Source organism: Scardinius erythrophthalmus, assembly GCF_964197995.2.
Source record: "Scardinius erythrophthalmus genome assembly, chromosome: 8".
NCBI classification, from domain to species: domain Eukaryota; kingdom Metazoa; phylum Chordata; class Actinopteri; order Cypriniformes; family Leuciscidae; genus Scardinius; species Scardinius erythrophthalmus.
Genome location: NC_138228.1, coordinates 2440708 through 2466354, shown reverse-complemented (window position 1 = coordinate 2466354; position 25647 = coordinate 2440708). Strand labels below are relative to the sequence as shown.

The following is a 25647-nucleotide window of genomic DNA, read 5'->3' as shown; positions in this document are numbered from 1 at the left end:
TAATGAAAGTAAAAAGGAATGCATTGGAATGAATGTGGGGGTTTTATGCTAAAACTGCCTATTAGTCTTTGAGTTGTTTATAAATGGCATGAACACAAATGCGACTCATTTTGTCCAGGGTTTGAAATTAACACCCGCCAAATTCGGGTAAAAATCAGCGGTGGCGGGAAACGCTGTCAAATCACAGGCCATTTTGGCGTGTTACTCATATTTACTCACTTTGCTGGGGAAGTTCGTGTAAGCCAAATCTGCGCAGATTTAGCGCAAATACTCGACTCGTGAGTCCTCATGATATATTAAATACAGCGCATGCGCAGAATCTGCTCATATCTGGCGTTCTTGAACACACACGTCACTACACAACAAATAACGGCGCGCTTGTTCATTTGTGTTGAAGCAATAGCGAAGATTAAAAGGCATTTGGTTAACAGAAAATATATTATTTTCCTATATTTTTTACGTTCTTTGTACTGTATTGATCTGTCCAGCTAAAACACATTTTTGGTGAATAGGATCAGGATGAAAGAGGAAGGGAGGAGATGCTGGATGACAAAATATATCATATTTTAATATTAATATAATTATAATGTTTTAGATAGATAGATAGATAGATAGATAGATAGATAGATAGATAGATAGATAGATAGATAGATAGATAGATAGATAGATAGATAGGCTGTGATTTAATCTGGTTTATTTATTTATTTATTTTTGGCTAGTAGAAGTTCTGAATGGCCGGTAACTTAAACATTTAGTAGCCAAATAGGCCTTTTTAAAAAGTTAATTTCAAACTTGAAATTGAAATGTATGAAATGGATTTTGTCCATTTCCTCTTTCAATCAATCAATATCTAAGACTTTCAGACAAACTCAAAACTACAAATCCAGGATTCATTAACCCATTCATAACCCATGCAGGATAAAGACTGAACAGTGTGAAACATGAAAAAGTTAAGCTAAGATTCTGTTAACCTGGGTTTAGAATGTCTCGGGTTAACGTGTGTAAAAAGCCTATCCTGTCCTATAATTGTCCTATTGCAGTGCTTTGGATTACTGTAGTTCACATGAATGTCTTTGGATATCATTTTGTGGCAAATGTATTAAAATACCATGGTTTCAGTTTCAGAATCATGTGGACAGACACGTGTAGATCTGGGCACTGAGTCAAATATGTGCTGGACTGAACAACAGTTCCTGTCGTCTTCTGTTCGGTTTGCGCAACCACTGGGGTTTATAAGCGTGAGCTGGTGAACAAGAGGTTTAAACAGGAGCTTCACAATCCTCACACACCAGCGCAGACTAGAGATGGCAAGAGAAATCAGAAACATGTATGACGGGATAACATTTGTAGAATTCCCAGATGAAAGTGCGGAACAAAGAAAGAAAAGGGAAAAAAAAGTTGAAGTCTGAGTTGTCTGGTCTTCAGATCCACGAATGAAGGCTTTTGGATGAGAATACTTCGAGAATTTTATCGAAACATCTCTGTTCAGTGGAATTACAAACATGAAGATAACAAGTATGTACTGAGTCTCTCTGGTGATGAAACTGAACTGAACAGATTCTGTGATGAGTTTCTGGAAAATCTGCATGTCGATGTAGAAGTGGGAGAGGAAGAGGAAGTTGATGAGCTGAATACAAGAATAGCAGATCTTCAACTAAAAGGTAAAGTTCGTAGACAAACTATAAGTTGGCTTGAAAAAGCCTAGCCAGAAATTTTGAAACTTTGAAAGTTTAAAGTTTTAAAGTTCTAGCATGGTTTAACATGATTTACCATGTTTCTATATGGTTTACCACATTGCTATGATTTAGCATGTTTTAACATGACCATGGATGGATGGATGGATGGATCATCAAGATTAGTTAGAAAGACATAGATAGAAAGAAAGATTTGTTAGAAAGATTTGTTAGAAAGATTTGTTAGAAAGAAAGAAAGATTAGATAGTTAGATGGTTAGATTCACTTGATGGAGATTTACAAATTTACATCAATTCATAAGTAGTCCTTCCTTTAACTTCATGTAATTTTTGCTAATAATTTTGTTGATGATTCGTAAATATATCATATTATACGCTATGATTGTATGCATATAAATCATACATTATACATGTATAATGAAGGCGTAATGATATGACGCAGCGCCTGAAAATAGTCCCCAGCTCGGTAACTTCTTCCAACGTGACTGGGACTAAGTTTGTCTAACCTATTAGACCTATTTTCAGGCGCTGCGTCATATCATTACGCCTGCAGCACTCATGGTACAGCCGCACAGTTCCTTGATTATTACGCCGGAATGAGAGTAGTTCCTAGTCATATAGGCTTAGAAAATCGCAACTTTTCATTTTCCGTCGATCTTAGTACACGGTTTAACTACAGAAGAGTCAAGTTTTAAATAGGAAAAATATTGAAACTCTTTGGTCATTTTGAAAGAAATGCTACTGGACTCATCAGAATCAATGATCTGTGCTAAGCTATGCTAAAAGTGGTACCGTCAGACCCGGAGTTCGGCTGAATGGATTCTAAAACGGTAAAACTCATCTGTTCAACTCTGGGGAAGATGTAAAATGAGCATATTTCCGAAAAAAGTGGAGTATCCCTTTAAGCTTTACTCGGTTCATTTGCATTTTATCCTGTACACTTTTTGCAAGTTTGTGAGAAAATGCAATGCTTATTTTTAATAAATTTCAGCACACAGTTTTGGAGATTGCCTTTCTTCATTCCAGTAGATTCCAGCTGTTCTTGTTTCCACACACGTGTAAAGCAATAGTTTGAGGCTGTTTCTGCACTAAGATTGCTGATGAGTCACTTGACTTCTCTTTAATGAACTTTACAGTAAATCAGCAGAATAAAGAGAGTTACTCAGTCTTCATGAGGATTTGAAACTCATCTGAATGTTGTTGTGCCAGTTTCCATCATTAATTGTGTTCATATCAACTTTGTTTATCTGCATCCAGAGAAACGAGTCGAAAATGTAGAAACCTTTTTGATTATTTTATCTCTTCTAACTTGAAACAAAATTACGAAAATAAGGATAAATTATGTTTGACAGGGAACGCATCGCAGGGTCGCATGTTGCAGTTGGAGCAGTCATCACCGAACAACAGGCACATAAAATATTACAGTTTTTCTCGATTGCTTAAACACTATAACCAGGCTTTTGAACTAAAATTTCAAAACCATAATGCCATTTATCAAAAAGCACACCCATTTCACTAAACTATAAACACTATTCCCTGTTTTGACACATGAGTCAGATTGGTTGAACTGTCACTGCAAAACTCTACACACAAATCCCTTCATTTCTCATTGCCTAGACCATGTTGTCATTTAGAAAGCACTAGCATTCAATATTGTTCACTCAAGTCAGCACAGCTTCAGCTCAGTTAGCACACAATTACCCAGGTGGAAACACTAGGAGTCAAAATTTAACACACATCAATCAGAACCTTCAATAGATAGATAAAGGGGCCCAAATCAGTTTATTGAGTTTTGGAACAATGGATCCAGAAAGACATGAAGGAAGAGATCGAGGAGGGATAAGGAGGAGGACGAAGGGCAAGAAGACAAGCAGTCACTCTAGTTGCACGTCTTTATCAATGGTGTGACTATGAGGGAGGCTGGGCTACGAGTAAGGCCAAATTTGAGTCGCTTTACTGTCGCCTCGAGAACCTTCAGGAAGGAGTGGTGGCAAACAAAATTCTATCACTGAATAAAAGACAAACATTTCCAATAGTCTTTGATGAGGTGTATTTTCTTGCAAGAAAAGGCCAGCAGTCGTACAGTCACACAGAGTGTCTGCAGAGTGTGACAGTGAAGGTTGGCCATCCTTCATCCTTTATAGTCTTGACTCCCAGAATGTTATCTTTCTAGGCAAATGATGGTATTTCAACCATATGTGGAACATTCTTAGACGTGTTCATCATATTGTCTCCTTGAGTGGATCGAGGCCCTCCTGTTTCGTCCCAACACTCTTTACCATTCCAATACAATTCCATATTAGAATAAGGTTTTGTGTGTGCTCTTTTACTGTCATATGATGGTCACACACATCTTACTGTAAGTAAGTAAATACTGTAAAAAAATAAATAGAGGAGAGAGTAAAAAAAAAAAAAAAAGATATATGTGTGTGTGTGTGTGTGTGTGTGTGTTGTACTGTGTAGTACATGAATGAATAAAAATGTGCCAGTGTATCCATTGGTTGTGTCTGTGGTGTTCATCATGTGAAAAGGTTTGTGAGGGGGGGAACCACAAGTAACATAACTTACCAGTTTTGGAAATGTTGTTTTGAATTTATTGCACCAGTGTCTTAGACTATGTTGTAGTGTGTGTGTTTGTGAGGGCTTGTGTGTCCTGTCTGAGGGCAAAGTTTGGTTTTTCAGCAAGAGTGAATGGTTTTGAGTGTAGAGCTTCATTTTGACCTGAAAATAGGACGTTTGGGGAATTGGGTGAGACGTTATGGATTTGTGTTTACTGTTTTGAGAATATGAGGCATAGTTTCAAGAAATGTGTTTAAGCAATCGAGAAAAACTGTAAGCTAATTAAAGTTAGAAAAGTTCAGTGAGTGATTTTCTTTTTCTTTTGTTCTCTGATCAACATTAATGTTAGCAGCGAGTATATGCTGTCAGTGCACTGATTCAATAGACATAGGCTTAGGCTACTGTTTTTCTTTCTCAACCATTTAAGACAGGACTGTTTACGGGGATATTTGAACTTGAAAAAAGGTTGAATTTCCGTGGTTGAAACAACAATTCTTCTAATGTTTATTCATGTTTATTTGATGCTATAAATTACCTAGAAGGATAATTCACGAGTTCACACTTACAAATAAGTCAGATAGAATAAATGCGTATTTGGCGTGCTGTCCGAGGAGAGGGCTCCGGGCTCGGTATTCGGCCCGAACCCAGAGTACTCCCCCCGTATTCCTGGCTGTAAAAGAATGAGCCAAGAGTGAGGAGTCGGGGTGGTGGAGGGATGCTGAAAAACTGTCAAGGAATGTTAGGTGAGTGCTTCTTGTCATGCTGATTAGAGTAGACGTAATTGTTTGATGACAAGTAGATTGGATTGATTATCTGAACGTGCTCCTCCCGAACTTTGTTTATAAAACATAATTTATGAGATATAATTGTGTATGTGTCCGTGCACTATATGAGAGGCAGCTCTTTTCGTGCTTTGTGAGTGCGCAGCACAGAAAACAGCGGGCATGCAGACGTGTTCTCTCGTGTCTTGCGCTTGAAGAATGCTATCAAGAAGAACACCTTTCCTGTCCAGTGACGCAAGATCGGCGGCGTTTGAGGGGCCCCTAATTGGCACGGGGCCCTGGGGCGGCTGCACCCAAGCACCCACGCTATCTCCACTATACTGGTTTATAAGGATGAGCTGGTAAACAAGAGGTTTAAAACAGGAGCTTCACAATCCTCAAACACCAGCGCAGACTAGAAATGGCAGAACGACCTCTGGTCAGAAACATGTATGAGGTTTAAAAAATGTAGGAGCCATGCTGTGTTGTATGGTCCCAAGATAGCATTGTGTGCCACAACACCAGTTGTAGAAATTGTGGCACAGAGAGTGATGTTGCCTCCTCGTTGTCCAGGGACATTGACTGGCCAATCACATTTCTCCCTCTTCTCATTTTTTTGTGAAGATTGAAGCCTGCTTCATCAATATACAGGTACTCATAATGAGTTGCACTGCTATCCAACTCCAAGATTCTCTAGAGTAAAAAGAACACAAGGTACAATACAGTAAGTTAGTGTTTTACAGTAATGGCATTGATTGCAGTCAAAACTACTGTGAAACTGTTGCTGAAGTTTGAGTTCACACTTTGAAGCAGCAGTATACATAGATATGCCTAAATCTTTTCACTTACAGTAGCATGGAATAGTTTATGGACACATACTTAAAATTCAGGAAAAATATATCTTTGTTTTGACAGTAAAAGTGCAGTAATTCGGTTGCATACACTTGAGCAAACTGGAATCGCAACTCCTTCACTCTAACGGAGTTCCTCTCAAAGGGCACTTTGTATACTTGCTTCATTCGGATTGCATTTCTCCTTAGAACACGATCAATTGTGGAGAGATTGCATTGGTGGATATTGTGGAACAGTTGATTGTCCTGTGTTATTCTTTGCTGAATTTTTCTTTGAGGCGGAGGGTGTTGTTCTGGACCACCATGTCAACAATGGCATGCTCTTGTTCAATTCAAAGAAGTTTTGTTCGTCCACCTGAATGTTCTCTAACTTCAATTCTGAAAAATCGTTGGACAAGCAGGAACACTGCAGAAATCTAGACCCATGTCAAACATGGACTCTCATTGTAGAAGTAGAATGATATAGTTACTTACCGGTTTATCCCTCTGAAATGTGCGGATAATTGAGGCCACTGTGGATCTGTTTATATTGGGCTGAACTCTCTGCCCAGCTTCTCTCAGTGAGAGACCATGATTTATGACATTGTAAAGGCCCAAAGACGGAATCCAACGGTCTGGGCGAAGGGATAATGCGTGTATGTCTTTTCAGTGCTCCAGTGAAGTTCAGTATTACTTTAGCTCTACGCTTAATCTGACTCCAATTTCAAATCATAATCAAATTTAGATCATGTTTCTTATTAGAAAATAGTCATAAATATTGATTATTAATTAATTTAGATCTTTGATTATTCTGAGTATCCCATACTTTCAATTATTCATTCATTGATCATTCCGATGCCACAAAGAGTCACACGCCCCAGGTTTATGTGGATTTCACGGACACAGCCTCGCCAGTCTGATCTTGGTCAGAGAGTGTAGAGTTTGCTAATGCCTCTTAAGTCGGTTGCCTTCTGCTCACTCATACAAAAAAGTGTCGTTTATTTACCCACTTCCTTACAACTTGCCAAGTCAGTGATAGACAGAAATGAAAAGGTCTTCAGATGACGTGCCTACTGCTCCGTTCATATGCGCCTTTAGTTTGACCTATCCTGGACACAGAGCTGCGGTAGCGCCAGCTTCCTCATAGTCTACTAAAATAATGATTTCAGAAAACTTCAGAATAAATCAAGATGTAACATTTATTTATTATCAGGTAAAAATGTATCATGCCAATTACACAAGTAAATGATTAAAAGCCAAATCAGAAATAATAAATACATGACATCAATTACTCAAAGATGACTCTAAGAGTAAGCAATGCATTCCTGACAGAGACCTATCAAATTGTTTGGCCCTGAACATTGTGCTTTCCCTTTGTTACAGTTTTTTCCAACTGCTTACACACAAAATCTTTTCATGCCACACGATTTTGGAAACCTCTCACTCAAAGTGCAAAACTACATACCAAATCTCCAAAACCATAAGCTATTTCTCAGCCTTTGACTCAGTTTTCAATTGCATTAAACACTTTTTTCAAAACACTACACACAATTCTCTACCTAAAACACAAAAATCTAACAGGAAGTGACTTGCTTTCCTTTTCCAAACACGACCAATCAAAATGCTACACTTATAAAAAGGAGTGTAAGCAGGAAAAAAGGAGACATAGTTTTGAAAACGTGTGTAAGCAGTTGGAAAAAACTGTAACAGCACTGACTGCTCAATAGATTTTGACTGGTTGCAGGTTCATATCAACAAAGAACAAGAATTACAGTATCACAGAGACAAAGGACAAGTTTGTGAGATGCAGGGTACAGTACTGTAAAAATAGGGTACAAGGAGGAGGAAGAACAAAAACAATTTGCAAAGAGCAAAGCAGAGTAGAAATTTCTGATCAATTTTGAGCTACTGTGATAGAACATGTTTTCGTTCATCAAATGACAATGACGGAGATTAAATATTTACTTCTCCCTGAGAACTATACAGTGGGTACGGAAAGTATTCAGACCCCCTTACATTTTTCACTCTTTGTTATATTGCAGCCATTTGCTAAAATCATTTGAGTTCTTTTTTTTTCCTCATTATTGTACACACAGCACCCCACATTGACAGAAAAACACAGAATTGTTGACATTTTTGCACATTTATTAAAAAAGAAAAACTGCATGGTCCTAAGTATTCAGACCCTTTGCTGTGACACTCATATATTTAACTCAGGTGCTGTCCATTTCTTCTGATCATCCTTGAGATGGTTCTACACCTTCATTTGAGTCCAGCTGTGTTTGATTATACTGATTGGACTTGATTAGGAAAGCCACACACCTGTCTATATAAGACCTTACAGCTCACAGTATATGTCAGAGCAAATGAGAATCATGAGGTCAAAGGAACTGCCTTATGAGCTCAGAGACAGAATTGTGGCAAGGCACAGATCTGGCCAAGGTTACAAAAAAAATGTCTGCTGCACTTAAGGTTCCTAAGAGCACAGTGGCCTCCACAATCCTTAAATGGAAGATGTTTGGGACGACCAGAACCCTTCCTAGAGCTGGCCGTCCGGCCAAACTGAGCTATCGGGGGAGAAGAGCCTTGGTGAGAGAGGTAAAGAAGAACCCAAAGATCACTGTGGCTGAGCTCCAGAGATGCAGTCGGGATATGGGAGAAAGTTGTAGTAAGTCAACCATCACTGCAGCCATCCACCAGTCGGGGCTTTATGGCAGAGTGGCCGGACGGAAGCCTCTCCTCAGTGCAAGACACATGAAAGCACACCTGAAGGACTCCAAGATGGTGATAAATAAGATTCTCTGGTCTGATGAGACCAATATAGAACTTTTTGGCCTTAATTCTAAGCGGTATGTGTGGAGAAAACCAGGCACTGCTCATCACCTGTCCAATACAGTCTCACCAGTGAAGCATGGTGGTGGCAGCATCATGCTGTGGGGGTGTTTTTCAGCTGCAGGGACAGGACAACTGGTTGCAATCGAGGGAAAGATGAATGCGGCCAAGTACAGGGATATCCTGGACGAAAACCTTCTCCAGAGTGCTCTGGACCTCAGACTGGGCCGAAGGTTCACCTTCCAACAAGACAATGACCCTAAGCACACAGCTAAAATAACGAAGGAGTGGCTTCACAACAACTCCGTGACTGTTCTTGAATGGCCCAGCCAGAGCCCTGACTTAAACCCAATTGAGCATCTCTGGAGAGACCTGAAAATGGCTGTCCACCAACGTTTACCATCCAACCTGACAGAACTGGAGAGGATCTGCAAGGAGGAATGGCAGAGGATACCCAAATCCAGGTGTGAAAAACTTGTTGCATCTTTCCCAAAAAGACTCATGGCTGTATTAGATCAAAAGGGTACTTCTACTAAATACTGAGCAAAGGGTCTGAATACTTAGGACCATGTGATATTTCAGTTTTTCTTTTTTACAGTTTTTCTCAATTGTTTACACACATTTTCTGGTACTTGAGACACAATGACCACAACATGTAACTCATTCACCAACCCCCTGAACCAGTTCTGCTAAACTACAAGCACAATTCCTGCTTTACACTCAAATTGTACTTCTAAAACACACTTTTCTCATAACACTACACACAATTCTCTGCTTTTGGCACAATTTTCATGCAGAAAATCTCTTGTTTTCACAAGGAACACACTGCCATTCAGATATGCACACTGACTCTTCACATGGGCAAACACCCGTCACACAGTTTTACAATTAGCAATCAGAGCTTTAGCATAAAAGGGCAACAGGTGAGCTCTTCAACAGGTGAGCTCTTCAATGGAGCAATGGATGCCAACATTGGATTTTTTTTTTTTTTTACTGTAACTGTATACAGTAAATTCTTCTGTTGTTTTGTATGTAGACCACTGTATGTACAACTTTGTGTTGGTTGGGATGTACACGGTGTACATTGTTTTTGTGGGGAAAATAAAATATATTTGTTATCATGTATTTGTGTGTTCTGAGTATAAAAAACAATATTCTCAAATATTTTACAACACACTTATGTATGTACTGTCTGTAGAAAGTGTAACACTGAACAGAAAAAAGGCCTAAGTCATTATGATGAATGGAGAAGAAGTGTTTCACATTCATCATAGTGTTTTACACTGAGCACATCAGTGTTCAACTGGTTCTTATAAATGTCTATTCATGTGATGGTTTGTGTGTGTCATTTGAAAACAAAATACCATTTTGAGAAGAAATAACATTGTTTTGAATGTAAAGTTTCATTTTGCAGGAGAATTGAGGGGTTTTGCCCATTGTGTGTGTTTTTTTGGATTTGTGTGTAGAGTTCTGAGAATATGAGGCATGCTTTCAGAAAATGTGTGTAAACAATCGAGAAAAACTGTAATAAATGTGCAAAAATGTCAACAATTCTGTGTTTTTCTGTCAATGTGGGGTGCTGTGTGTACAATAATGAGGGAAAAAAATGAACTTAAATGATTTTAGCAAATGGCTGCAATATAACAAAGAGTGAAAAATTTAAGGGGGTCTGAATACTTTCCGTACCCACTGTATGTTTCGAACAATGTGTTTTCTGTTTTTTTGGTGTATTGTTTACTGACTGCTTGATAGTGTATATCATTTTGATCACTTTGTCTATGATTTGAGAGCAGTGTTTGATTTTGAACACCGGTAAAACTGTTCTGAGGCGAAAGTTTCATTTTGCGAGAGGAGTCAGAGGTTTTGTGAATAGTGCTTGAAGATGAGGTTTTGTGTTTAATGTTTTCAGAAAATGGAGCAAGGTTTCAGAAATTGTGTTTTAGCAATTGAGAAAACTATTTTATCTCTTCCACACAGAGATCATGTTTTCATCTGACGGGAGACATCGAAGATCTCAAGATCTGCATCTTTTGACCAGATTTAAAGCAGACCAAATATGAAACTCTTGTGTTTCTCTTCGCTGTCACACTTAAGCCAGACAACTGTGATTAAATCTGTCACACTAGTTTATATGTATCTGCATATGCGTGTTTATTGAAATTCAATTTCTGGATAAAGCCTGTATTTCTATATAGTTTCTATATATCACTTTCTATATAAACCATAAATTCTTGCCTACAAAAAAAAAAAAATCTTAATATATATTATTGTTCTCTTCTTGTTTTCTGTTCCTGAGATCATTTTAAAAATAAAACCTAAACTGCTGCGTTTTGTCATTTTGCTCATCATTTATTTCAACCTGACATTTTAATGAACTTTTATTGATGGTTAAATGTCAGAATAAAAAGCTAGAATTGAATAAACTTTAACAAAAGCGTATGTGACCTAATGAAAGTAATGTATAGCCTATTGAACAAGACAAACAGGCAGTTTGCATAAAAAAACCCCAACCCAGTCACACTAAATGCGTCTCTATAGCACACATTGTGTTTATCGTGCAAGTTTTACGCGAACATTAGTTTTTACGTGCATAGGATACGCATGAGTAGGTAAAGGGTAGGTTTAGTAGTGGTGTGGGGTGCGTGTGTATTACACGCAATAAAGGGCGTATCATATGCACGTAAAAACTCATTTCGCGTATAAATTGCAAGACAAACACAATGCGTGCTATAGAGACGCATGAACACAAATGTGATTCATTTTGCCCATTTCCTCTTTTTAGTTTTTCCTGATCCCACCCTCTGTTCTCTCTTCTCTGTTCTCCTGTCTAAACACCTTTGACTATAATGTTGCTACATCCACAAAATCTGATATATTGACACTTTGAGCTTTGTGTTTTGAGGTTTGTACTTTGTTCACTGCGAACGGAGATACTGTTAGTCACGTGACTAAACCCTTCTGGAAAACATGTTGATTCATTTTCATCTTGGCAAATCCGTGCTGGGTTTCCGCTGAGCAAGTTCCTGCCTTCTTCCCTGACTTGTCATTGTGAAAGAATCTGTCTTGTAATGGAGAAGAACAAATGTCGTAAGGGAAAAGTAGAAGAAATGGCAGCGGTCAGAGACATGTATGAAGGACTAAATGTTGGAAGCATGACTGAAATGGAACAAAAGAGACACAGAGACACCCAGCTGAACCAGCATCCAGATGTTCTCTTCAGGGTTTATAGACGAGGCCGTCTGCATGTTCTGCTCTTCAGACCCACGAATGGCTGCCAGTGGATGAAAATGTTCAGAGATGGACATCAAAACCTCTTCGCTCAGTGGAGTATCAGACATGTTTACCAGCAGGTTCGGGATGTGATCAATGTCTCTGGAAGTCTGGAGGAATTGCAAAGATTCTGTGACAGGTTTCCAGATCAGCTGCAGGAGTTTCATGACAGTGAGGAAGAAATTGAAGATCTGAGAGCAAGAATACAAGACCTTGAATTAGAAAACAGAAGACTTAGAAAAGACAGCAATAAAGGTCTGCCAAAGATGTGAGGTAAACAAAATAATAATAATAAAATTCAAGCTTATTCTTTTAAAACAGCTTAGAAAGTGCATGTTGTGTGTTTGTGAATAACGGGAGACTGGAGGTGGTTGGCACAGCTGGTTCATTTCTGATCCGCGGGTGATCGAGTAATAAAAAATAGCATTACAATAATTGCGAGTGGATATGAGAGATAAATTATTAATGTGTTGATTTTAATGAAAACATGACTCGCATTTCAGGTGAAACGCAACGAACGAGCGCGTCACTATTTTACTTTCATTTTCAACAACAGCAACAACAGCAACGCCTATAGGCTATCTCTTCAGGGAAAACAATCAAGGAAAACATAATCCTATATTTAAAACCTTCCACACATGCTAGCATGACTAAACTTACTGTATTTACTAGTTGCCATATCAACAATATAGCCTAGAGAAAGGGGAAAAAATGCGCCAAAGTTAAAAAAAATCACTACATTTATTTAGCGTTTATTTAAAATGAGGGAAGCTGATATTATTTTAATCTTATATCTGTTATTTCACAGTTGAGATAGTCCTTTAATGTTGATCTAACCAGCAGAAGACACTCGCAGAGTTTAAATCCCAGTTGTTAAAGCGGGGCATGTTGTCACACTGCGTTACAATGAGCCGCTATTAGAACTATGCTATTCTATTTTACACTTTTATGAATTCTATTGAGAAACCATTAGAAAAGATGAATAAAGACTAAGAGTCAGAAATTATTAATTATTATATGTTTTGAACTATGCTGTATAGCTGTGTTTCGCAGTGTTTGTTGTCAAATTCAAAAATTACCTTATTTTGAATTAATAAAAATGCCATTAGGCCTATTTTATATGAAAAAAGTTGATGTATTTTATTGAGAAAATATTTTAGTTTGTCTTGTATATTTTTTTGATTAGATCAGAAAACATTTTATTCTGTAATATGGTCATGTTATAATATACCCCACCTATGGGGCATATGTTGTCACATTTCACTTATTCCCTTCTTTCAGGGTAAATCAAGAAAAAAAAGTATAAACCGTATTAATGAAACAAAACCACATAATTGTACTAAACGTGTGAAAGTAATGAAAAAAAAAAAAAATACTCTGAACCCAAAGTGAATTAACACAAACTGAGAAAGTCAGAAAGTGTCAGGTTGTGCCTGCTCTCCTCTTCTTCCTCCTAGAAGTCATAAAACATAAAGGAACCTATACTTGAAATAATAACTTGACAGCTTTAACTAAATTTTCCATAATTTGGTTTCATTTAAGTTCAAGTCAACGGAAGCAACATAAAGGGCTTCATTTTACTTAGGCTATCATCAGATAATTTGAAGATCAAAGACATCAGCACTGTAATATAATCTTTGCACTAAGTTTAAAAAGGCGATAGATTCTATTTACACTAAGAGAAAATAGTGATAGATTGATCCGTGCATCTCTAGTAACATCTAAATATAGAGGGGGTGGGGTGGTTTATTCATTTAAACCATCTTCAAACTGTCTTTTAACGTGCGAGTAACCGGCCACATTTGCCAGATCTACAGTAAATATGCATTAACAAAGATGAAGTTAAACCAAACGCTCATTCAAGAACACTAATACTAAAACAAAGAGTTCAGTCCTGTAGACCGTATGCGCCAGAGACACAGGTGCGCCGCCATCTTTAGAATATTGTCTTTGAACTTCCGTTTTAGCGGTAGTTCAGTATATCTCTATGGCATCGCTGTGGAAGAGTAATTAGCTGGTGAAGTGGGTTTACTTATTGTAGAGTTAACGAGTTATCGCGAGCATTGTGATGTTTAAAGCAGATGTCTTAACATATGTCAGACCGGGAAGATTTTAAAATGGGCAGTTCATTCATAAATTCTTAAAGGGATCATATAATGGTACATGCACTTTTACAAGTTGATTGTACTGAAATGTGTGTTGGCAGTGCCTGTACACAACCATCATAAAATGATAAAAATCCATCCAGTGGTTTTTTTTTAATCTTCTTATATGTTTTCCCCTCTCTCAAATCAAGCCGTTCGACTGTGTGAGGTCACAAAATCGACGCCCCTCCCACGATTGTTGATTGACAGCAGCGTTTCAACACAGACCCGCCCTCGCTCGTGAGCGATCTGTCAATCATAGTCCGCGCGTCATTGTTGATACGCTGGAGCACTGGCTATGAGCAGAATGGCGTCTAAGCGATTGTGCTGTTCTGTTCTTGGGAGTAATAAGGAACACAGCAGTCATGTTGATGATGTTCCTAAATCCGAACCGCTGAAGACGCAGTGGCTGAGTTTTGTTTTCGAAGGGAATATTCCCCACGATCAACGTCAATGCTGTCATGTTTGCGCGAATCATTTCACACACCAGACTGTTTTACACACAAGGGTCAGTAAAGCTGGTTTTGCTAAGAAGCTGCTCCTGAAAAAAGGATCGGCAACTATTCGTGCTCCTGCTGAACCTCCAGAAGAACTGAAGTGAGTGTGACGTTTTATTAACCTTTCGCTTGCACGCTTCACATTACGTCATGTTTTCTATGTACAATGTTCTCAATATAATTCATAATCCCACGTTTATAATGGACAACGCGTTATGGTTATTGTGTTATTATTACAAACGGTGTCCGCACAGAACAGAGGGGCGGGGCGAGCAAAGCTCATTATCATTTAAAGACACATGCACTTAAACGGCGTGCTGAAAACAGAGCTGTTTTTGACCAGGTAAAATTAGTGTTTTCTTACAATACTAATGAGAATTTTTAATTAAAGTATATTACAAACTTTTAATTTAGACCCTAAAGAATCATATTAGCTTGTACAAAAATGGCATTATATGACCCCTTTAAGATCGCTGTGGAAATACAGACCAGAGCGCACTGCTGAAAACGGGCGGGGCTACAGAAGGTCTTACAGATAACACGAGTCAACATGTGCATGTGAAAGCTGTAATTCATCATCTATGACATGGTTCTATTCGCATGCATATTTTCATGCATGTTTACTCTTTAATGATAGACATAAAATAATTAATATATTAGCTGTTGATTTGTTTTAGCTACATCTTCCACACAGAGAGCATGTTAAGAGGAAGGCCTGCTTCATTTCAGCGTTTCTCTGAAGGATCGAAGGGTTTTCAATATCAACCTGTGTTTTACTTTAAGAAAGCAAGCGTACATTGGTGATGTTTCCTTTTCTTTTGAAGGAGTGTGTTCTCGAACGGGAACGGCCTACGAACTCCTTGTGAGTCTTGAAGCTGATTTCTGCCTGATGAAACTGCAGACTATCTTCAGTAAAAAAATATCTTCAATTTATTATAATTCTGACTCTTGTCTTATATTGACTGCACTTCTAACTCCTGGTCTTCATTAATCATATCTGGTCATTGTCTTTAACTGAAAATTCCCTAACACTTTGTTTTATATTTAATTTCATAATCATTTATAATCATTTATCATTTATGTAGTTGTCATTAGATTTATCATTTATTCATATTATCATTATTATTATTATTATTCAGTTTACATCATTTATTAATTTAGTCATATAATCATTTTATTATAATTCATGTATGTCATTTTATGTTTTTATATATTATGTTTTTATTGGCAGCTGCTATTTGCACTAAGTACAAATAAACTAAAATATAAAAATACAATGGGGCATGTTGTCACAATGGGAAGCTCCCATTAAATTGTCATATTATTATTGTTCATTTGTTTATCAACAAGCTTGTATAACATATGGTGATATTGAAATTTTAGTTTAGTTTCAGACCAAAATTTGTAGTGATATTCTCATTTTCTAATAAAGATTTCCAGTTTTTTAACAACATCATGATCATGCACTCTTCATTTACTCTGGACGACAACACTGTAAACTGGTGTATACATATCAAGTATATTAGTGGAAATGGGTTGGGTAGTTCAGGAAGTAATCCAACAATGAGTTCCTGTGACTGATTCTGTGTTTGTTTTTGTGACCAGCATGACTCTGTGGCCACACTTGTTCCTTTGGCACAATATATTACTGTAAAAAGTGTTCAGTTCACTTACTTAAAAAAAATGAGTAAACCTGTTGCCTTAAAATTATTAAGTAAATAAACTCAATGCTTAATTGAAAAAATAAGTTATGTGAACTTGACAATTCCACATTTCTGAAGTTTATTTACTTAATAATTTTAAGGCAACGGGTTTACTCAATTTTTTTAAGTTACAGGATGGCTGTAAAGTGACATGAAATAACCAGTAAGAAAGTGATGTGTAAATATAAGGGATCTAAGATGAGAAAGAGGACAGTAGCTGTATTTAGAATGAATAAAAAGAGAAAAAAACACTAAAACATGAACACATCATGAAAAAAGATGTCAAAGTTGATGAACTCTCTCACAGCAAGAACATTCACATGCAGAACTTGCACATTTTCCCAGAGAATTTTAAACACACAGTATAGTATGGAGATCAGAAGCATTTATTTTGAATAAAAACATAATTTCAACACTGCAAAGAAATATCATTGTGTTATACAGACCAACGGTAAGTTACGCTGTTCATTTTTTTCATGCATAATGGCTGGTGAAATATTATTTTAGAGATATTACTGATTATTTATTATATGATAATTAAAGAATAGGAATATCATCCTTCCTGTAGCTAATAATGGGACAGTGCTCAGATCTCGTGTCTTTCTTTAATATTTTTAACATAACATGTTTGTGCCTGTCAGGTGTCTGTGGAAAAGTGCTGGTGTTTCCATTGAAAGGAACATGGAGACCCTCCTCCAAACGCTAGTATCCAGACATTAGAGTATTTGTAGCTCATGGAGGAACCTATTGAGTTTAGGAAGCCATTTATCATGATGTTAAAGTGGTTGGACTGACACTTTTTTAAAGCAATATTACAATCTCAACTAAAAGAGAAGGGCTGCAAAGATACTGTCCTTAAGTGCTGTCAGTGAGGATATCTTTTCTGAAACAGAGCTTACAGAGCCATCCTACAGAACAAGCATGTCTCCTCCACTCCATCAAATCCATTAGACAGCGCCCTCTTCTGGATGGAGTTTGTCATGAAACAGAGGCGCTGCTCACCTCAAATGCCCCGTAGGCAAGGCTTTTTCCTTAACATTGAGTGATTCCATTAATAAAAAAAAAGTAAGCCCTCAATACCATTTGATTGAGGTATGTTTCATGAAGCCAGAATGTTAAGCTATTAAACAAAATATTTTTGTGTCATATCTGTGGTTTGTTTATTTGCAATAGAGTAAAAAAATCTGGGTGTACATCCTTTAAGTGTGGTGATTCCAGGTCAAGAAAATATGATCATACAACACCAATTTTATCATCTTTACACTGGTTATCTATTAAGTTCTGTATCAATTATAAAGTATTATCTACTGACCTATAAGGGCCTAAATGGTTCAGCTCCTGATATTTAACTAATCTTCTATCTACAATCCATCACGCTCTTTAAGATCATAAAAACTCTGTGCTTCTGATAGTACCTAGAATATCTAAGTCCATAAAGGTGGGAGAGCGTTTTCCCATTTGGCTCCTAAACTCTGGAATAGCCTTCTGTCACAGTGTCTGGTTTGTGTTTCCCCGGGTGTCCACTAGAGGTCTCTTTCCCTCACTGTCACCTTTACTTCTGGAACTGCATTTCCCACAATCCTTTGTCTGTTCTCATCACTCATCATTGCAGCTGTTCCTCATTACATCGTTAGTGTCTGTGTATTTATACCCTGTCTGGTTAGTATTTGTCATGGAGTCATCATATTGTCACCACACGTCTGAGGTCAGGTTCTTGTTTTGTTTCTTGTTTTGTTTCTTGTTTTGTTTCTTGTTTTGTTTCTTGTTTTGTTTCTTGTTTTGTTTCGCTAACATGGATTTTGAACCTTGCCTGGATGACGACGAATTGGATTACGCTTTAATAAATCATTACCATCACACTGCTTTTGGACCTATTTTCCTGTGTGTCCCCGTGACACCTTCCTGATGATGTTCAAGGCTCAGACTCACTCTCCCAGTTTAAATCTAGATTAAAGACGCATATCTCATATAATGCATCTCAAAACCGTATACTCCAGATATCAGATCAAATGCACATGATTATCTTTGCTTAATGTTATGAACAGCAGTGACGCTAATTATTTTTGACTTGCTTCTCTGTTTTATCTTGGGATGCCCATCCTGAGGTAACTAGAGAATATGTCAGGTCCAGTTTGGATCCTAACCGTATTATGAAGACTTCAGATGAAGCAAACTCTGAATCAACATGCACCAATGCTATTTTTTTCTATATATCTTAATCAATTGTTAAGATGTATTCCCTGCCTCAATGAGCTCATTGTTTCTGCCTTAAATTAATGCATTGTTTAAATTAATACGTTATTAGCTGTGTGATTTGTATGTACATTTCTTAAATAAATAACTTGGACCGTTGTGCACAACCGGATTGCTCCTGTCTGCCTCGCTGCCTGCTGTGAGTGTGTTTGTTTGCTTCGGTGCTGTAAGCTCCGTCTTAGCCTTGTATTTCTTTGTTTTGAACCATCATTTACTACCATTTCTAGTTGTTTATACTACTACATTTTACCCAACATCTCAGATTAAATTGACATCGCTAGCTTCTGTTATTAGTACTACTAGCACAAAACGCTAGTAATTTGCTAGCCTGTTAACGCGCCACCCGTGCGCTCAGCTATTTTTATTTATTTATTTTTCTCTCGCGCGTCCGTGCCTTTGAGTTCATAAAAGCTCAGGTGAGTAAGAATCAATCAACAAACACGGTGAGTAATGTCTTGTCCTGTTATTGTCACCTGCACTTCATGTCACATGTTTAGCATAGGCTTCTCTGTCGGCAATATAGGATTTATATGTGATAAATGTAAGGAGACAGTTAGGTTGACAGAGAAGATTTCAGAATTAGAAACACGCATCCAAACTTTAATTGAGGATAGTAAGAGTGCTAGAGCTTCAGATGTTTTGGATGCGCATAGCATAGTGAACACTTTACATGAGTCGGTTCCGGCTGAAGAGCCTGTGCAGCCGGGCAAATGGGTGACAGTGAGGGATCGCTCTAGTCGCGGATCTAAAAACCACTCTTCCGTTCCGATTATCATAACAAATCGATTTGCCCCGCTCAGTGAAACACCCACTGAGAATGATTGTGCCCTAGTTATTGGCGAATCTATTACACGGAACGTGAAGATAGAGACACCAACCACCATAGTCACATGTTTGCCGGGAGCCAGAGCGCCTGACATCAAAGCAAATTTAAAAGTGCTGGCTAATGCTAATCGTAATTTCTCTAAGATCATTATTCATGATCAAGATCAAGATCACCGAAATTAATTTTAAAGAGGTGTGTGAACTTGCAAGTACGATGTCAAGGACTGTAATTTGCTCTGGCCCCCTGAGATGGTCCTCACTGCAGAGCATAAAATCCGGGGGGAGGAGTCGGATAAAATTCAACTCCTCCCACCTTACATACCTAAACCTACCAATCTCCACCCCCTGATCCCTAAACCCACCCCTAAACCTACCCATCTCCACCCCTAAACCTACCAATCTCCACCCCTTATATAAGATCCGACTCCTCCCCTCGGATCTTGTGTACTGCATTGAGGTGCTACTGGGCCCCCTTCCTGTTCGCAGGAGTGATGAGATAGTCAGTAGATTGTGTTCTCTTAACGGTTGGCTGTCTCGGTGGTGTCCGCAACATAATATAGAATTCATAGACAATTGGAAAAGTTTTTGGGGCAAACCTGACCTGTTGAAAAGAGATGGTATTCATCCCTCCTGGGATGGTGCTGCTCTTCTCTCTAGTAATATGGCTCATAGTCTTAGAGCTCAAACATGACAATCTGGGGCTCAGGTCAGGAAGCAGACAGACTGGCTAAACCGACTGTCTGCTAGCGGCCTCGCGTCACCAAGGTCAGATAAATCCTATCACATAGAGCCTCTTTCACCTAGCTATCATCATATAGAGACTGTGTCTGTTCCCCGAATTTGGAAATCCAAAAAAACGTTTTAACCCATCGAAGGTTAAAAATTTAATTGATGTTCAACAAATAAAAAACAGCTATAATACAGATGAGCAAATGCTAAAGCTTGGGTTGCTGAATATTCGATCGCTTACTTCAAAAGCACTCATTGTTAATGATATGATTTCAGATAATAACCTAGATGTGCTGTGTTTGACAGAAACCTGGCTAAAACCAAACGATTACATTACTTTAAATGAGTCCACCCCGCAAGATAACTGTTATAAACATGAGCCGCGTCTGAAACGCAAAGGGGGTGGTGTTGCTGTAATTTATAGTAATAGTTTCAAAACCACTAAGAAATCAAGTTTTAAATATAATTATTTTGAAGCATTGGTGCTTAATATAAAAATATATAGTGTAAATGATAAATCACGTTTGAGATTTGTGCTGGCTACTGTATACAGGCCATCAGGGCACCATACAGACTTTATCAAAGAATTTGCGGACTTTCTATCAGAATTAATATTGACTGCAGATAAAGTACTAATTGTTGGTGATTTTAATATACACATCGATAATGAAAAAGGGATTGGCATTTAAAGACATTGTAAATTCAATTGGAGTTAGACAACACGTGTCAGGACCTACTCATCGTCGTAATCATACTCTAGATCTAATATTATCACACGGAATAGATGTGGATGCCGTTGAAATTCTGCAGCAGAGCGATGACATCTCAGATCATTATCTAGTCTCGTGTAATTTGCATTTAGCCAAGGCTGCAAAGCCGACTCCGTGTTTCAAATATGTGAGACCTATCACTTCTGCCACTAAAGATTGCTTTATTAATAATCTTCCTGATCAGTTTCATCATCTCAGCATCTCAGATAGCTTAGAAGAACTAGATATTGCGACAGAAACTCTTAACTCTCTCTTTTCCAGCACTTTAGACACAGTTGCTCCGTTGCGCTTAAAGAAGATTAAAGAAAATAGTCCAACGCCGTGGTACAACGAGCACACTCGGGCCCTTAAGAGAGCAGCCAGAAAAATGGAGCGCAACTGGAAGAAAACAAAACTAGAGGTATTTCGCATTTCATGGAAGGAGAGCTCGATTACTTACAGAGAGGCCTTAAAAGCTGCTAGATCTGCTTATTTTTCAACCCTATTAGAAGAAAATAAACATAATCCTAGGTATTTATTTGAAACAGTGGCTAAACTAACGAAAAATAAAGCTTCAAGCCCAGAAGTTTCCAAGCAGCACAGCAGTAATGACTTTATGAACTTCTTCACTTATAAGACTGATAATATCAGGGATAAAATTATAACTATGCAACCGTCTACTACAGTATCACATCAGGGAGTGCATTGTAGTCTCCCTGAGGAAAAATTTGATTCATTCGTTGCTATAGGAGAGGAGGAATTTACTAAACTCATTAAATCATCTAAATCTACAACATGTATGTTAGACCCTATACCGACTAAGCTACTGAAAGAGATGCTTCCAGAGGTCATAGATCCTCTTCTTAATATCATTAATTCATCTTTGTCTCTAGGATACGTACCAAAAAACTTTAAGCTGGCTATGATTAAACCGCTTGTTAAAAAAACGCAACTTGATCCTACAGAATTAGTCTATTACAGGCCGATCTCGAATCTACCTTTTCTGTCAAAGATATTAGAAAAAGCAGTATCTTCACAACTGTGTTCCTTTCTTGAAAGAAATGATTTCCAGTCAGGATTTAGACCGTACCATAGTACAGAGACAGCTCTCGTTAGAGTCACATTGATTTGCTCCTATCATCCGATCGTGGTTGTATCTCGCTATTAGTGTTACTCGATCTTAGTGCTGCGTTTGACACCATCGACCACAACGTTCTTTTAAATAGATTAGAATATTATGTTGGCATTACGGGAATTGCACTAGCATGGTTTAAATCATACTTATCTGACTGTTATCAGTTTGTAGCAGTAAATGAAGAGATGTCTCATCGATCACAAGTTCAGTATGGCGTACCACAAGGCTCAGTACTAGGACCGCTGCTGTTCACTCTGTACATGCTACCATTAGGAGATATCATTAGGAAACATGGCATTAGCTTTCACTGTTATGCTGACGATACTCAGCTCTATATTTCCTCAAAACCTAACGAAACTTATCAATTCACAAAATTAACGGAATGCATAGCGGATATAAAAAAATTGGATGACTCGTAATTTCCTACTTCTAAATTCTGAAAAAACAGAGATTCTAATTATTGGACAAAAAACTTCCTCACGTAATAACCTAGAATACTGTCTAACACTTGATGGCTGCTCTGTTAAGTCTTCGTCGTCGGTTAGGAACCTGGGTGTGCTCTTTGATACCAATCTTTCATTTGAAAGTCACGTGTCTAGTATCTGTAAAACTGCATTTTTCCATCTTAAAAATATATCTAAATTACGTCATATGCTCTCATTGACAAATGCAGAACAATTAGTTCATGCGTTCATGACCTCAAGGCTAGATTATTGTAATGCTCTACTGGGTGGTTGCCCTGCACGCTTAATAAATAAACTACAGCTAGTTCAAAACGCAGCAGCTCGAGTTCTTACCAGAACCAGGAAGTATGACCATATTAGCCCGGTTCTGTCAAAACTGCACTGGCTCCCTATTAAACATCGCATACATTTTAAAATATTGCTGATTACTTACAAAGCACTAAATGGTTTAGCCACAGTACTTGAGCGAGCTCTTAACGCATTATAGTCCGTCACGTCTATTGCGATCTCAAAATTCCGGCCAGTTACTAATACCTAGAATATCAAAATCGACTGCTGGCGGTAGATCCTTCTCCTATTTAGCACCAAAACTCTGGAACAGTCTTCCTACCATTGTCCGGGAAGCAGACACACTCTGTCAGTTCAAAGCCAGATTAAAGACACATCTCTTTGACCTAGCATTCACATAATACATTATAGACTTCTATAATTTAATTTTAGGCTGCATAGATTAGGGCTGCGTTTCCCGAAAGCATCGTAAGCCTAAGTTGATCGTAAAAATGATCGTACGACTGATCTTAATATTAAGGTCTGTTTCCCAAAAGCATCGTAGCTTAAGTAGCACTTGAAAATCTTCGTAGATCTACGAGTGCTCTGGAGTAATCGTACATCCTCAAGTTCATCGTAAGAAGACAGATTTATGAGGACACCTGCAGGACAAACGGCAGATTACACCTTTAACTTTATTCAAATGTAGCCTATGTGATTATAATATAAGGTTTTGATTGTACTTTATTGTACACTTTATTACTCTTTTTTTGTTGTTGGTTAAATTAATGTATAAATTAAATAATTAAAAAGGTCAGAAAACAAAACAAAAAAATAGAAATAATTTAATAATTTAATATAATAATAATAATAATTTAATAATTTTAATCAAAATTAAATGAATGAAAAAAAATAAATAAAAGAAATCCTTTAAATCTGCTAAAAATTACATCTTTGTTTCGCTCTATCTCCTCTAAAAGGACATTAATTTAATCTTTTTGAAAGGTATCTTTTGGTCTTTTTTTTTTTTTTTTTTGTCAGTGCCTCCGCCTGTAGGTGCTTTATATAAACTTGTCTTGATTGCTAATCCACAACAGATGACAATTATTTGGTTAAACGTTCAGAATACGATTCCATATAAGGTTATGTTTCAGCACTTCGCGAATGGACAGCGACTCTTAAGTAGCACGTAGAGCGCGTTCTCGCGCGTTCATGTTAAGTGCATTTTTGGGAAACGCTCGTGGAATTGCTGCGAGCGTTCGTAACTTTGCACGTAGAAAGCGCTCTTAAGAGCTAAGATACATCGTTATCGGGAAACCCGGCCCAGGTCAGCCGGAACCGGGAACACTTCCCATAAATCCTGATGTACTCGTTACATCATGAGAAGAATGGCATCTACGCTAATTTTAGTGTCTGTGTTTATCCCGAGGTTTTCCTGCAGCCTGCCGGATCCAGGCCGTATCCAGATCTGACGAAGGACCTTCGCCTGGACCGATGACAATTCGCAGTGCTGAAGTGCCAACTAGTCACTCCCTATGGAGGATCCCACTACCACTCTACAGATAAAGCGTTGTCGGGAAAATTCGTTTCGCGTTCCTACCCCAAAGCAACAAAATAAAAAATAAAATTCTTTATCAAAATTTATAAGGAAAGACAAGTACTTTGTTTAGGCTTGGCTTGTAGGGAATTCCAAACCTGCGTATTTTCAAATGCACATAACTATAGAACCCATTCTAAATGCGCATGTGAACGCCATCAGCGTTTCTCACAGGTTCGCGTTTAAAGTCTTTGTAGAGGGAATGGTGTCGTCTTAGCGGCCCCTGATTTAATAACAAATGATCGTTCCGACGGAAGCAAATCAATCAAAACTAACTTTAGATGGAAAATAACTTAACTCTGCTATAAAGCCAAAACAATCTCTGTTACCTTAAATTATACGCTTATCTCTGTGAAGCTGCTTTGAAACAATCTACGTTGTTAAAAGCGCTATATAAATGAAGATGACTTGACTTGACTTGACTTGACTCAAAGAGCGCTTGATTTGAATTAGTTTACAACAAAGATGACTGCCGCTGGAGAATTGAGATTTCACGAGTTCACACTTACAAATAAGTCAGATAGAATAAATGCGTATATGAGATTTTACGAGTTCACACAAATAAGTCAGATAGAATAAATGCGTATATGACGTGCTGTCCGAGGAGAGGGCTGTGGGCTCGGTAGCCATATAGCCCAGGGTTCACCAATCTCGGTCCTGGAGGGCCGCTGTCCTGCAGAGTTTAGCTCCAACCAGCTCCAACACACCTGTTTAAAAGTTTCTAGTATGCCTAGTGAGACCTTGATTAGCTGGTTCAGGTGTGTTTAATTGGGGTTGGAGCTAAACTCTGCAGGACATCGGCCCTCCAGGATCGAGATTGGTGAACCCTGCTTTAGCCGAACTTTGTTTATGAAACATCATGTGTAGATTCCGCCATCGCGTCTGTTATAGAATATATCCACAGCGCATTCATTTTAAAAGAGGAACAGAGAGCTGCGACTGCGACATTTTGTTGGTTGAAAATATGAACGAAGAACATGCGTCATTTACTCCGTTGCTCTGACTAGAATATGAGTATGACGAAGTCAGGCTAATTAACTGAGTGAAATGAAATCGAATATATCGTCCTGTGGAATCATTCATTCACAGACAGCTTACGAAGATGTTCAACTAATAAAGATCTTCATCGCTGGCAAAAATATGATGCATTTGAAGATTTGCTCTCACTTGACTGTATCCTACTGTAACGTTAGGTCCACGGCCACTTCATCCAACGCTCTTGATGTTCAATCTTCCTGTTACGATTCCGAGTCGAGTGTGAATTGAAATCACTTCAGACGATTCAGTGCGTGCAGGAACTGAACAGGGGTGCGTTTCCAGATAACGATGGATCTTAGCA

At 38.1% G+C, this 25647-nt stretch overlaps 1 protein-coding gene and 1 long non-coding RNA gene across 3 annotated transcripts in view; both read left to right on the top strand.

Moving 5' to 3' along the window:
• Positions 1-1154: 1154 nt before the first annotated feature.
• LOC308694993 (interferon-induced very large GTPase 1-like) overlaps positions 1155-25647 on the top strand; it is a 46924-nt gene continuing 22431 nt past the window's right edge. The window contains exons 1-2 of one of the 2 annotated variants that reach the window (XR_014030654.1): positions 1161-1661; positions 10653-13381. The gene's annotated coding sequence lies outside the window, so the exon portion shown is untranslated. Of the gene's footprint in view, positions 1662-10652; positions 13382-25647 lie in introns of those variants that run through there. The other variant, XM_081372882.1, reaches the window with a different exon arrangement.
• The window catches only part of LOC308694995, a 102520-nt gene continuing 100790 nt past the window's right edge, over positions 23918-25647 (top strand). Inside the window, exon 1 of the long non-coding RNA XR_014030656.1 lies at positions 23918-24038. This is a non-coding gene — a long non-coding RNA (uncharacterized lncRNA). The remainder of the gene's footprint in view (positions 24039-25647) is intronic.